At 38.5% G+C, this 13352-nt stretch overlaps 1 long non-coding RNA gene across 3 annotated transcripts in view; it reads right to left on the bottom strand.

Moving 5' to 3' along the window:
- Nucleotides 1-1641: 1641 nt before the first annotated feature.
- LOC104860609 overlaps nt 1642-13352 on the bottom strand; it is a 15480-nt gene continuing 3769 nt past the window's right edge. For 2 of the 3 annotated variants that reach the window (XR_779739.1, XR_779740.1), the window contains 3 exons: nt 12548-12592; nt 3183-3326; nt 1642-1723 (listed from right to left, as the gene is read on the bottom strand). This is a non-coding gene — a long non-coding RNA (uncharacterized LOC104860609). The remainder of the gene's footprint in view (nt 1724-3182; nt 3327-12547; nt 12593-13352) is intronic. The other variant, XR_002025262.1, reaches the window with a different exon arrangement.

Below are 13352 nucleotides of genomic sequence, written 5' to 3'. Positions count from 1 at the left end.
TTAAGGCAATCACAAAAAGTTGGATTGAAAATTTAACTTTTACAAGAGATGGTGAAGCTTTATTTTGTGGGTTTTCTTAGTTCCAAAACTAAAAATCTTAGTTGGGCATGGTGGCCACACCCATAATCCCAGCATATGGGAGGTTGAGGCATGAGGATTGCGAAGTTTGAGGTCAGCCTGGGCTAGTTAGTGAATTTAAGGCCAGCCTGAACTACATAGTGAGACCCTGTCTCAAAAAAAGTAAAAATCTCACCCAAGTAGTAGTTTATATCTAACTGAATACCTCCATAGGGGAGGTTACCCACAAATGTAAAGCCTTAATTACTTGCTGGGGAGGCGTGGTAACCAGAACAAGTAAAACCTGTATCCCACTGTTTTCTGGTGGAGTAGGTAAATCCTCCCCGCCCCCCCAGGACTCCACATGACATCCTAACTTGGTCTCCTTTTACTCAGAACTTTTATGACATCCAAAGGGTGGGGAGGAGCAAGTGATTTTCATTGTAGTTTTCAAGTGTATAAATTGTGTCCTCTTACAAGTAATTGATTATTTTTCTTAATTGTGGTAGGGAATTTTGTGTGTGTGTGCCCTATTTTAGTTGGTGACAAATCTTTCAGTGAGTAATAGCATGCATTTGCTTGCACTTTTTTTCTCTTTTGAGCTTTTTTACTGTTGAAGGAAGCTATGATTTTGTACAAAGTCATATGGGAATCTAGTAGTGTCTCCTAATTGCTGTCTCATTGGCATAGTATGCATTATCCCTGCCTGAATCAGATTATCAAATTGTGTTGCTCATAAGGGTAATTAGTTTTGAGGGAGCTGATGAAAGCTGTTCTTTGGGAAGGTTACTATTGTATACATATTTTCTGTACCTTTATTCGTTTTTCAATAATTAATCATTGAATACCAGCTAAGTGTAACAGGCTGTGGAGGATTTGAAAATCAAACTTTATAGCCTCTAATTTTCTGTTTGAATATGGTAAATAAACCAGGATACTCAAAGCAAAACGACAGAATATTAGTAAATGCTAATTTGGATGGATGGTGTTGGTGATATATTCAACAATTTGAGAAAGAAGTCTGAAGAAGGATTGTGCAGGTGGTGAAACTCCAACATCTCTCAGAGGCCAAGTACAATAGATTCTAGATAGTGCAATGGCAGTGTTGGGAAGAGGTCAGTTACGAGTGATCTCAGTGATCATCCTCGTAGAACCCATTCATTTTATGAATAAGGAAACGGAAACTCCATCAATTAAGAGCAACCTGCCTAACCATTATAATCAGAAGAGTTAGGTTCTGAATCAGCTCTTTACATTTCCTTTTGATACCTACATACACCAAGTGGCTGGTAAATGTTGTTTAAATTTGACTGAGAATTGTATAGTCAGCACTGGCAAAACACAAAAAAGGCGTTAAGCAGACACAAGGTCTGCTCCATCTTTGACGGATAGTGTGCAGGGCCGTCAGTTGGAGGATGTGGAAACATCAAGGCCTTCTCTGGTCTTCAGAAGCTGGTATATCCCTCAATCCTAGTTATGTGACCATTCCTGACATTTTTGATGTTGAGGTCACCTATTTAGATACCTTTGGGAACCACTCGCACAAGTGAATGAAACAGACTAGAGACGATGGTGAGCTGGGGGTATTTACTCGGTGGTTTTCTTGGTCCAGCTGATTGTTGTCAGGTGAATATCTAGGGGCCCAGATCTAATTTTTCAAGAAAAGCTGGAAGACAAAGATTTATTTGTGAACCGATTTGTACTTAACACCACCTAAAATTATAAATATATACTTTCTGAACATTAAAAGTCTTGAGCCAGAGTTAACCCATAAGTTTCTAGTTTTCTATGTTTGCTTTAGTGATTTCTGAGGCAGAGGCCATTTTGTCTTAGCAGTTTTGTGAGTTTTTTCTTAATCTGACCTATATAAAATGTCAATGCATACTAATATCATTGTACAAGTCAGTGGTTTCTATTTTAGAAACAAAACACAGGGCCTTTGGAGTTACAGCAGTGAGGCTCTCCAGGTATAGAATTTCCCTCTGATGCCTCTCCCCCTGCATCATGTTTGACCCACACCATTACACCGCTGTCCTTTCAAGACTTCCTAGCCCTATACCAGAATCTACTTTTCTTAGACATCTGAAGTAGGATTTATTTTTGTTTTGTTGAGACAGGGTCTCACTATGTAGTTGAGGCTGACCTGGAACTCACTGTGTAGCCCAGGCTGGTCTCAACTCACAGCGATCCTCCTGCCTCAGCCTTCCGAGTGCTGGGATTATAGGTGTGAGCCACCACACCCAGCCTGAAGTAGGATCTTGATAGTTTTTTAAAACCATCAGTTTATGCGAAATAAAAATGTATTGGCTACAGTAAAGCCACACATATTTGTTGTGTAAACAATTTTCAAACTGATTATTATTGTATCATCTATGAATTTTTATTGGAATTCATTAAAAATGTCACATTGCATCATCATCATCATCAATTTTTGTAAATTTGGCTCTGAGCCCCCTCGTTTCACTGAAGGGTAGAACAATAAATTTATAGATCACACAAAAGTTCCTAACTATACAGGGTAGGGGCCTGGTCTGTGTCTACCACTGCTGGTATAACCCATTAGAGGATCAAGAATTTCTCTTTAGGAAGAATTAGGGTAGAGTGTAATGTAGATGGGAGGAAGTAGAAGACCTGAGTTGGAGCTGAGTTTACACAGCAAACAAACTGTTTTTATTTGTGTATTTTGGGTAAGGCTCAGGGTAGCACTGATGGGGAATACGTGAAGGGAGACTGAAGCTCTCTCTTGTCACATAGACCCAGTAATGGTCCCAATCCTCATGATTTTCTGAAAAACAAAGCTAGCTTGTGGGGGAATTCTACTGAGATGGGCAGCCTCCTCCTTGGGCTCTGAAAAGACACTGAACTTGGATTGTGCACTTCCCTGGACTGGCTGCTCTGCTACTCCCCACTAACTGTCCTTCCTTGGACATCTACCTCTCTCATCTTCCAAGTGTCCTTCCTTTTTCTAGGGCAAATATTGGGGTCCTGGTTCAGGGAAAGACCCATTTGCCCTGTTCCTCAACCACCACCCTCTCCTGTTCTAATCTCTTGTTCTTGGGGCTGAAGGGAAGGCTGGCTGGGCAGGGCTACCTCTCAAGCTTTCAGATACATTGAAAACAGCGCACTCTTGCTTCCTATGATGGAGAGGCTCGGTCTTAGGAACCCTTCCTCAGTTTCTTTCTCTCTGTTTCACCTTTCCTCACTTGAAGAGCAGCCTTTAGGAAGTTGTATGTCTTCTGGAGGGGCAGAAAAAGTCAGATTTGATCCTCCTGAAAAACCAAGAATTTTTTCCTTCTTTCCTGATTGATGGAAATATCCTGTCCACACAATTGCACAGTATAATGAGCTGAGCATCTCTTTCTCACACCTGATAATTGTTTTACGGCTTTTCAGCCTAGTGCAAAGTGCCCTAACAGCTGTCAAACAGGCCCTGTTAAGGAGAAGTACTAAAGAGTGACTTTAGTAACCCAGGCTGTTTTATGCTGAAAATGAGCGCATGTATTTCTAAATTAACTGAGGGATTAGGTAAAAGGAGTAGTGGAATATCTATTCCAGTTTGACTTTCAAATATGCTAATTGTGGGCCAAATGTCACCAACATCAAGAACAATACCAATAATTCTTTTTTCGTTTTCTTTCTTTTCTTTCTTTCTTTTTTTTTTTTTTTTTTGGTGACATGGTCTCACTTTGTAGTTCAGGTTGGTCTTGAACTCAATATGTAGCCCAAACTGGCCTTGAACTTCTGGTGATCCTCCTGCCTCTGCCTCCAAAGTGCTGCGATTACAGGCGTGCACCGCCACCATGCCCAGCTAATCATTAATGGGGCTTTGCAGTTTAAAAAGCATTTAAATTATATTGTCTATGAGTTCTCTCTATAACTCTGTGAGGTTAGCTGTTGTTTTATACTGTTGTTACCTTTGAGGTAACCAAAGCTCAGTGAGCCTGGATATCACCTCCTTGACAGGTGACTGAGTCAAACCAGAACCTAAGATTTCCTTTTTCAAATCCAGTACATCTTCTACCTTTGGATGTGGCTCTAAGGTCTGGAGAAGAATTATACTGAATATATTAGGTTGTCATAATGAATTAATAAAAAGAAAATTATTCATTCTACTGCCTTGGACATGTTATGGGTTGGTTTCGTTGTCTCTCTTAAAAGTTAGACATGTCATTTGTCTCCCTCCCTCTACACCAAATATCAAATGCCCTTCTAAATAGCATGAAGGTAAATAAAGCAACCTATCTGGTTTATTATTGCCACCACAGTACCTTTAGTGGAATTTAGGAAAGCTAATTGTTTTATGTATGGCATGTATATTTGTGATACAGTAGAACTCTTGGTATAATGGATATGCATAGGTGCTTCTTTGTAAAAGCTCAGAGTACAAATTTACATTATTATGAAGATGTACAGTTGTTATGACTTGTCTGCATGTGTTACTAGGGATTGGACCCATGGCCTTTGGACTGCACTACACCCCAGCTCTTTATAGTTTTTACATTTGAGGCAGGGTCTCACCTCACTAAGTCACTAAGTTGTCCAGGCTGGATTTGAACTTGCAATCCTTCCAAAATACTTCCTCAGCCTTCTGAGAGTGCTGGGATTCCAGTGTGTACCACAACCCCAGCTTATATTTAACTCTGTTACATGTTGTTTGTATCTGTGATTTATCTGATAATAAGCCATTAGTTAAAAGCATCTGGATAATATCACTTGTTCCTGTAGGATTAGGTGTTCCTATAGGATTAGGATTAAATAAATACCATTTATTTTGTCATATGGTTTCCAGAATGAATTATGCAGAAAGTACATGAGAAATACATCAAAGCAATGAATGCAGAAGATTTTTCTGATTCAGTTTAGAGTTACAGTTAGCTGTAGCTTTGGCTGTTTTGTATTAGCTGTCTATTCAGGTGTCATATTTATCATCTTTGATCTTTGGACCTATTATGGCCTCCCGTTAGGGGAACTTTTGCTGTTGCTTTAGAGTTTTAAAAAAATCAAGAAGAATTAAAACATTTACAGAATTGGAACATAGCACACTAGTGTAAGAGAAGGATAAGACATATTAGGTGTGAAGTGCCTTATAACCTCTAACTCAGTAATGTAGAAGTTCTCATTGCTAGAAATTATTCAGCTCATCAAATTATGAAAATCATTATGGGAGATTTGGCACTGGATTGTCAAAGGTTTATAGCTGTGAAAATGGCAGTATTAAAACATGTCAGTTGAAGGATCTTATGAGCTATCGCAGAGTATTTGGGGGAAAGATAGTAATCCGATTTAACTGGCATAGGGGACCCATAAAGGAATTTGTAATAGATTGTGAAGAAAGCTTTCAGTATTGGATTAAAGAACAATGGGAAAGCACTGGAAGCTTTTGACCAGGAGGTGGTATGATCCAATCTGGGTTGGGGCTATGCAGGTGACAGCAATAGGAGAAATAGATTGGAATGGGGATACTGGGAAAAGGAATCTCAGGGGGGAAAGTTATGAAGCTCGATGTTCAGCTGCAGATAATAAGAATGGAAAAGGCAAGGAGGCTATGCAAAGCCTTCTGAAGGTAGAGTTGGTTGATTTGGCAACTTTGTTTAAATATGTGAGACGAATGAGGATGAAGAATCAGATAACTACTACTTTTAAATTTGGTTTCCTGGAAGACAACATGATATGAAAAAGAATAAGGAAATCAGGAGGAGAAGGAGCTGGTGCTAAGTTCAAAGTATTGGTGGATTCAGTGTTTGGCTGAACATTTGAAAATGTGGGTCTTAGGCCTCGGTATCAACCCCATTCAGTAATAATTGGAGGTGTGGAATTGGACATGTTTTCTGAGCCAGGTTATAAGGAAAGGGGATAAGATGGGAAGGAACTGGGATGTCCTCCCAAATCCCATGCCCACCCTAAGGGCTTCGTACATCCTTCCTATTTAGAAGTATGACGATGGTGGGCCACCCTTCCTGGCACCAGTATCTTATGCCTTAGTGCGAGTACATGTGTGTGTGTCCTTTTCTATACTTCCAGATTCTCCCGGTGGTAGCGTCACTCTCAGTTGCTTACATTCAGAGACTGAGGCAGTGGACCTAATAGTTGCTCCGCGGGCACCATATTACTTGGTGCACACCCACGCAATGTGTTGACCTTGCAAACCTCGTCCATTGGGTATGTTTTGGTAGAAGGCAGGTGACCATTCACTGTTGTAAGCGGTAATTAGGGAGCCTGAAGGCATTTTGATCTGGAAAGTACGGGAAACTAAAGAGATCATTGGGGAGAGTAAGCAGGGAGACCAGAGATCAGAGGAGGCTCTGTATTATTTGGGAGTGAAATAGGACATACCAATGAAATAATGGACCGGGCATGGTGGTGCACACCTGTAATCCCAGCACCTCCTGAGACAGAGGCAGGAGGAACTCAGTGAGTTTGAGGCTAGACTGGGCTACATGTGAGTTCAGGGCCAGCCTGGACCGTAAAGTAAGACCTTGTCTCAAAAAGAGCAAAGAAAGAAAGAAAAGAAAGAAAGAGAAAGGAAGGTGACACTTATATGATAAGTGGCAAAAAGTATTTAGTAAAAGATCGTTGCTATGTGTAAACACATTGTATAAAGTTTTCTGACTGTGCAGCACATATTGTCTGTCCTAGAGTGATCAACATTTCAGTTTAGACCTAGGAAATGTTATTTAACTTGGGGGGTGGTACATTTATGTCCAAGGGCTGGTATTGCATAGTACTGAAAGCTATACCGCCTTCAAATTGTCATAGCAAATCAATTTTAGTGATAACTAATGAACAGAAATGCGTTTGAACCAGTGTAAAAAAGGTGAAAGTTATAAGGTATGACTTGATTTATTTGCCAAAAAGTGCTGGTCTCTGACAGGGCTAGACACATTTATTTAAAACAACAGACCGGAATGTCGACAGTGTCTTACGCCTCTGACCCCTGGTGAAAATCCTGAGACTGGAGCCAGTAGATCGGATTAAACTTCCATAGTATAGAAACCCAAGCAGCGCAACTTAGCTTTGTAAGATGAGGAAAAATGTATTCTGCATGGAGGAAGAAGTCTGAGCTAAGTAGCTTTTGACTTCACAAGTTTCTTTGCCTCATTTTTAGGTTCCTGAGTCTTTATTTTTGAAAAAAGCTATCTTGTGATTTTAAAATTAACCTTTTTTTTTTTGTTATATACTCACTCTAAGCACATAGTTTTGAACAGTTCTGGTGAATATTATTTTTGAATATTTGCCAAAGCAGAAGCATAACACTGGAAATTTATCTTAAAAATAGAAAATTTGAAGGCATTTCTGGAGTTTGCAATGATAATCATCCCCAAAAAGTTTACTGTAAAATAATCATGTTAGCTCAAAATAAATTTTTTAAAATTTATTTTTTATTTACATACAATAAAATTCATTCTTTTTGTTATAGAGTTTTATCCATTTGACAAACAGAACTGTTCTATTATCCCCAACAAACTCCTTGAAAATATACTATCCCTTTGTAGTCCGACTTTCCTCTCACCACTGTTAATTCCTGGAAACCACCTAGCTGTTCTCCATCACTGTAATTTTACCTTATGCAGAATACCATATAAAATATTTTTTGGGGGACAGGGTCTTTTTGTGCAGTTCAGGCTGGCCTTGAACTCACTATGTAGGTAAAGCTGCCTCGAACTTGCAGCGATCCTCCTGCCTCAGCCTCCTGAGAGCTGGGATCACAGGTGTGTGTCACCATGCCCAGCTAATTTCATTAAATTTAACTGGTCTCAGATTTTCTTTTAAACAGTGGTAGTATCTCATTGTGGTTTTAATTTGCATTTCTTCTGTGACTAATGCTATAGAGCGTATTTTCATGTACTTATTTGCCATCTATGTGTCTTCTCTCTTGAAGTATTTTTCCAGATCTTTTATTCTCTTAAAACATTGGATTCTCATGTTGTTAAGGTTTTATAATTCTTCATATAACCTAGATATAAATTTTTTGTCAAATATGTGAGTTGTAAATACCCTCCCCCAGAATAGGGTTTGTTTTTCTCATTCCCTCAAAGTGTCTTTTGCAAACATTTTAAATTTGATGAAATTTAATTTGTCAATTTTTTCCTCTTGGATGATGCTTTTGGCAGTATATCTAAGAACTCTACCTAGCTCAAGGATGCAAACTTTTCTCATATATTTCCCTCTGTTTTATAGTTTTACATGAATATTTAAGTCTATGGACCCTTTATATTAATTTTTGTGTGAGACGTGTCTAGGTTTACTTTTTGGCATTTGGATCTGCAACATATATTACAAAACAACAGTTATTTCTCTATAGAATTGACTTTGCACCTGTATAAAAAATCAATTGGCTACAGTATTTGTGTGGGCCTATTTCTGGACTCTATTGATCTGTGTCTATCCTTTTGCCAGTACCACACTGTCGAGATTATTGTTGCTTTATAGTAGAATTAGCTTTTCTCTGCTAGAAAGAAATTTTGTGAAGCACTTTAGCCAATTTCCTTTTCAATCTTCTTATCCAAGCAAATAGATGTTTCGCAGCATTTTTAATGTCTTCAGCCCTCATTCAGTTTATAATTAATTATAAATTCAAAATCAATTGTAGCCATGCACTTTTATCCATTCCACGGATAGAAAAAGACCCCTATGCACTATGGCATTTAACTTGATTTTTCCCAGAATCAAAGTCAAAATGCAAAAAATTGTGAAGAACCATCTACTAAACTACCATCTGCAGAAATCCCCTTGAGGAGCTTCCCTGGGAGCCCCCGCCTCTTCCAGGCCCTGACGCTCTGCCTGAGCACCCATTGATAAGTCAGCTTCCCGTCTGGCAGAGTGGCGGTTGGTGAGAACCAGCTGTTATGATTCATCCCATTTAAGATTTCTGCCTTTTGAGAAGCAAGGCTAATACAGGCAGTCTGAATGGTGTCTGATTGGGAGAATTTTCTATATGAAAGCAGTTTGATTTCTAATGCCTTAGCAATTGAACTTTTTCTTCTTTAACAGGTATGCTCCAGTTTCTAGTCACTGTGTGAGCTCAGTGGATAAATAAATGTTATTTTCATCAAGTGTTTGTACGAGCTGTTGTTTCTCCCTGAAAAACAAACACGCACAGAAACTTCCACAAAAAATACTGATAGCAGTTCTTAAAGATTCCCAAGCTTTCTGGCTTCTGATATTCCCCAAAAGGCAAAATATTCCCTACTCAAGATATGATTTGTTAAATCTGGATTTGTTGAAAGAATTGAGTGCTATCAGGGATACCTTGGAGGCATGGCCTTTCTCTTCGGCTGCTGAAACCAATTTCATCCTGTTTTATATACTTTTTGACATTTTTCCTAGCTCTGATACACTTATGCATTTTTTTAAAGAATATTTGTTAGAGGCTTTGAGCCATTTACATAGGAATGACTATTGTAAAATTACTGAAAAGAACAAGATAAGAATAATACACTTTAAAATATCAGTAGGGGAAAGGTGTATTGTTTTGTTTGTTTTTTTGAGACAGGGTCTCTCTATGTATTTCAGGCTGATCTTGTACTCACTAAATAGCTGACACTGGCTTTGAACTCCCAGCCTCCGCAGCCTCCAGAGTGCTGGGATCACAGGCGTGTGCCACCTTGCCAGCTAGTTGTATTGGTTTTTATAAGTCAATCAAAATTGACATCTGTGTGCCAATCTTAGAATAGGAGAGAGCATACCATGGAGGGAGAAAGGCTGAGCAACATTCCAGTAACACAGTGACAGTACTCTGCCTGAGAGATGGGAAGCCCTGTAAAGATGGGTCAGATCTCTTCGGCATCATTTTAGTCCTCTTTTTCTACGTGAAGAATCGCACTTCCAAACACAAGTCACATGGTGGTTAGAATTTTTTTCTAATCCTAAGAAGTGCTACTTTATTATAGCCAATTAAAATTGTGCTAGAAATTCAATATTTTATAACATTTCATAATGACAAGTGATTTTTTTTAGCCTTGAATTGGGGACACCCTAGGGTAGAAGCTCTCAAACTTTGTCATACATAATAATCACCTGGGGAGCTTGTTAAAATTAAGGTGCCTGGGCTCCAGCCCTCAGAGGTTTGGATTTAGTAGGTCTGGTAAGTGGCCAAGAATCTGCATTTTAACAACCTCACTTTGCTTGGCACCCTTGCAAGATTCTTGTAAAAAAACTATTACCCTTCAACTGAATTTTTAAAATACCGTCTCACTTAGCACAAGTAAGTTTTATAAAACTTGATGATTGAGCTTCAGCGTTCCAAGGATATTAGTAATAACGAGTTTAGAATCCCTAGGTGTAAACTAAGACTTAACATCCAGCGAGCAGTATACATAGACTTGTTAGATTTCTTTCAATTAGAAGTTATTAGTTACACAATTTTCATTTCCAGGTCATCTGTGCATCCACAGATGGTATTAGATAAGGGAGATAGACCAGGCATAGATATCTAGGGAATTTCACAAGCTTCTTTTATAATCATTTATTGCCTACTGTGCCCTTAATGATGTTACTCAGGATCCCATTAAGTTAGCTGTGAATATAGTAATTGGTCCCCTGACAATAGCCAGGGGATTCAAATCCTGTAGCTCCACCCTATTCTGGTCAGGCTGGAGACAAGATAGAAATTTGTTGCTTGTAATCTTCAAGGGCACTTTCCTTTCTGGAGATAAGGCACACTGTTCTCCAAAGAACATTTCTCAAAACACAGCAGGAGTCCCTAGAGAGTCCTCCTTCTCTAATTCAGGCTGGCACTGATGACCTACTTTTTAAAGTAGTTTGAAAACCCCATCAAATACAGGCAATCAAAATCCAGGCTCGCCACCAGCTACTCTGTAGACCTAGCATTGTGCTATTTCCACCTGCCCACATCAACGGCTTAAATATGTTTTTGATAGAGTTTTTCCTCCCTTTGTTGTTACTTAAGTAAGACGGAGCACTTCTAGTGTCTTGACTTAAAGCAACTGAATATGATGTAAATGAATATGATGTAAATTGTTTCTTTTTGTATGTAGGTAGCAAAGAGCATCAGATTGACTACGTGTTAATTTTCATGGTACTAGAGTGCACAGAATTAGAATCCTAAGCCAAAGGTTATTCCTCCCGGTTACAATGGATCCTTGTACTTCTGGTTCCTGTACATACCTGGCCTATGAAACTTCTGAATTTGAATTGTGGGATCCCCAGTTTAGAGCCTTTGGACAGTCTTCTGAGTCCTAAAAGAGTCCTTGTTTATTTGAGTAACTCATTTCTCATCACTACTAGCCAGAATCTGCTGTCTTGATTTTAATTGTCTCAGTTTTTAATCTTTTTAGTAATTTGTTTATTTATAAGCATTGTTTTCTTTATTTAAAAATTTATCATGACACGTTTGCAGTATGTAACATTTACATGATTTCAGCTACCAATTTACACTAGTGCCTTTGACTAGAATGCAGCTAGGACTGAGAGTGACTGTACTTGATAATAAAGAATCAGTCTGTATTTCTTTATTTGTTCGTCTCTGGCTATATTTTATCTCGTAGAATTCTGCAGCACAGGAGTCCTGTGCTGTGCGGAAGGCACTGGAAGGTAGCTTGACAGGCTGTCAGAACAGATAGCAAAATCCGGGCTGACACGGAGTCTGCATGTGATGGTGGATCTGCCACTTATTTGTTTGACTGGGCTAAGTAAATGTACTTAAGGAAGCCTCAATTCATCTCAAGTAGAGGCGGCAATAGTATTTATGTCGTGAGGTAAAGTCTTAAAATGATTGAACATAGAGAAGCACGCAGAACTGTGACTGGCACACATAAAACAGATACCACACCCAAGCCCCATCCTGAGATTTTGCACAGATTGCTCTGAGATCGGGCTCAGGCACCACTATATTGTAAAAACTTTCCAGGTAGCTTTAGAATGTGGCTAGGACTGAGAGTGACTGTACTTGATAACTCTTAAAGTCTGGACTAATTAGTAGTATCAGACTTACATGTTTATGTTTATTATTCTTTCTTTTTATAGCCTATCTTCTGTCTAGAAAACACTAGGAAATCAGATGTTATTTGAAACTGCACAACACATTAATCGTAAACACACACTGTATATACAGTTGATTATGGTAGATTTTTCATGATTCTAAGTCAAGGAATTTTTCAGTTGAAAATATAACAAGGACTTTTCAGGCTGCTTTGACTCACTGTCCTATAACATCATATGGAAATCACTGTCCCCCATCTCAAAAGATTCGGTTAAATAAGTCAGGGTATGTGTGCTTACATCGAACAGAAGAGTAAATTAACTGGATATCTGAAGTCTGATGCATTGTAATGAATTGGGTTATCAGGTGGCAACTTAATTGTGCTACTGAATAAATTAACACTTCTTAAATGTAGGAAATTTGCACTTAGTTTTATCACCCTTTGAAATGAACTGGTAGCAGATTCCAAAAGATCAAAGTACATTTCTGAAACAAATTCAAGTGGTTCATATTAAAAAATAATGAATATTAGAGGCAGTAGGGGCTTACCATTTAATGTTGCTAATGTTCCCTGGAATAGTCCCTGCAGATAAACTAGAAAGAGGCAGAGAAATAGAAAAAAGAAAGCTAAATCACCTGCAACTCCACAATTTAAGAACTTTATATACCAATTCTTCTATATATTAAATGCTGTTAAAATTCAAGTCATATAACTGATAAAAACTTACATTTAATAAAATTAAATAAAATCACTGAAAGCACCTTTCAAGACAAAATAATTTTAGAACTTTATCCTTCTCTTTAGTTATACATGACATATGCTAAATAATATTAAAGAAGATTGATATTTCCCAGGGCAGAGAAACAAGATTAGTAAGAAAAATAATGGGTGTTTTTCAGAATGTCACTGTAAATTCTTCAGTAAGTTATTTATGGGGAAAAGTTAAAGGGAGGAGTTAAAAAGGCAGGGCTATAAAATTATTTATGAAAAAAGCAGAGGATCTCAAAAATACTTCAGAGAGAATTAGTTTGAGTTCACCAATGATCTTTTTGGGAGTGGCTCACTGTGTACTTCAGTTGTATGAGTGAATTTAAGAAGTGCTAAGTATGTAAGAAGATGAGCACAGTCCTTGCTCTGGTTTGAAAGTATCCCTGAAGCTGTAGTTGCCAGCTTAATCTCCATGCAGCAGTGTTGAGAAGTGGGAACATTAAGAGGTGACAAGATCCTGAGAGCTCTGCCATATGGCTGGCTTGATGTTCCTCTCACGGGAGTCGAGTTGTTATAGAGCAAGGCTCAACTTGCATGTGTGTGTCTGTTTTTTTTTTTTTTTGGTACTGGGGCTCGAACTTAGGA

This window comes from Fukomys damarensis, unplaced genomic scaffold, assembly GCF_012274545.1.
Source record: "Fukomys damarensis isolate Sample0158 unplaced genomic scaffold, DMR_v1.0_HiC HiC_scaffold_3, whole genome shotgun sequence".
In the NCBI taxonomy this organism is placed as follows: domain Eukaryota; kingdom Metazoa; phylum Chordata; class Mammalia; order Rodentia; family Bathyergidae; genus Fukomys; species Fukomys damarensis.
The sequence above is the reverse complement of the archived record's forward strand: the minus strand, read 5'-3'. Positions and strand labels throughout refer to the sequence as shown.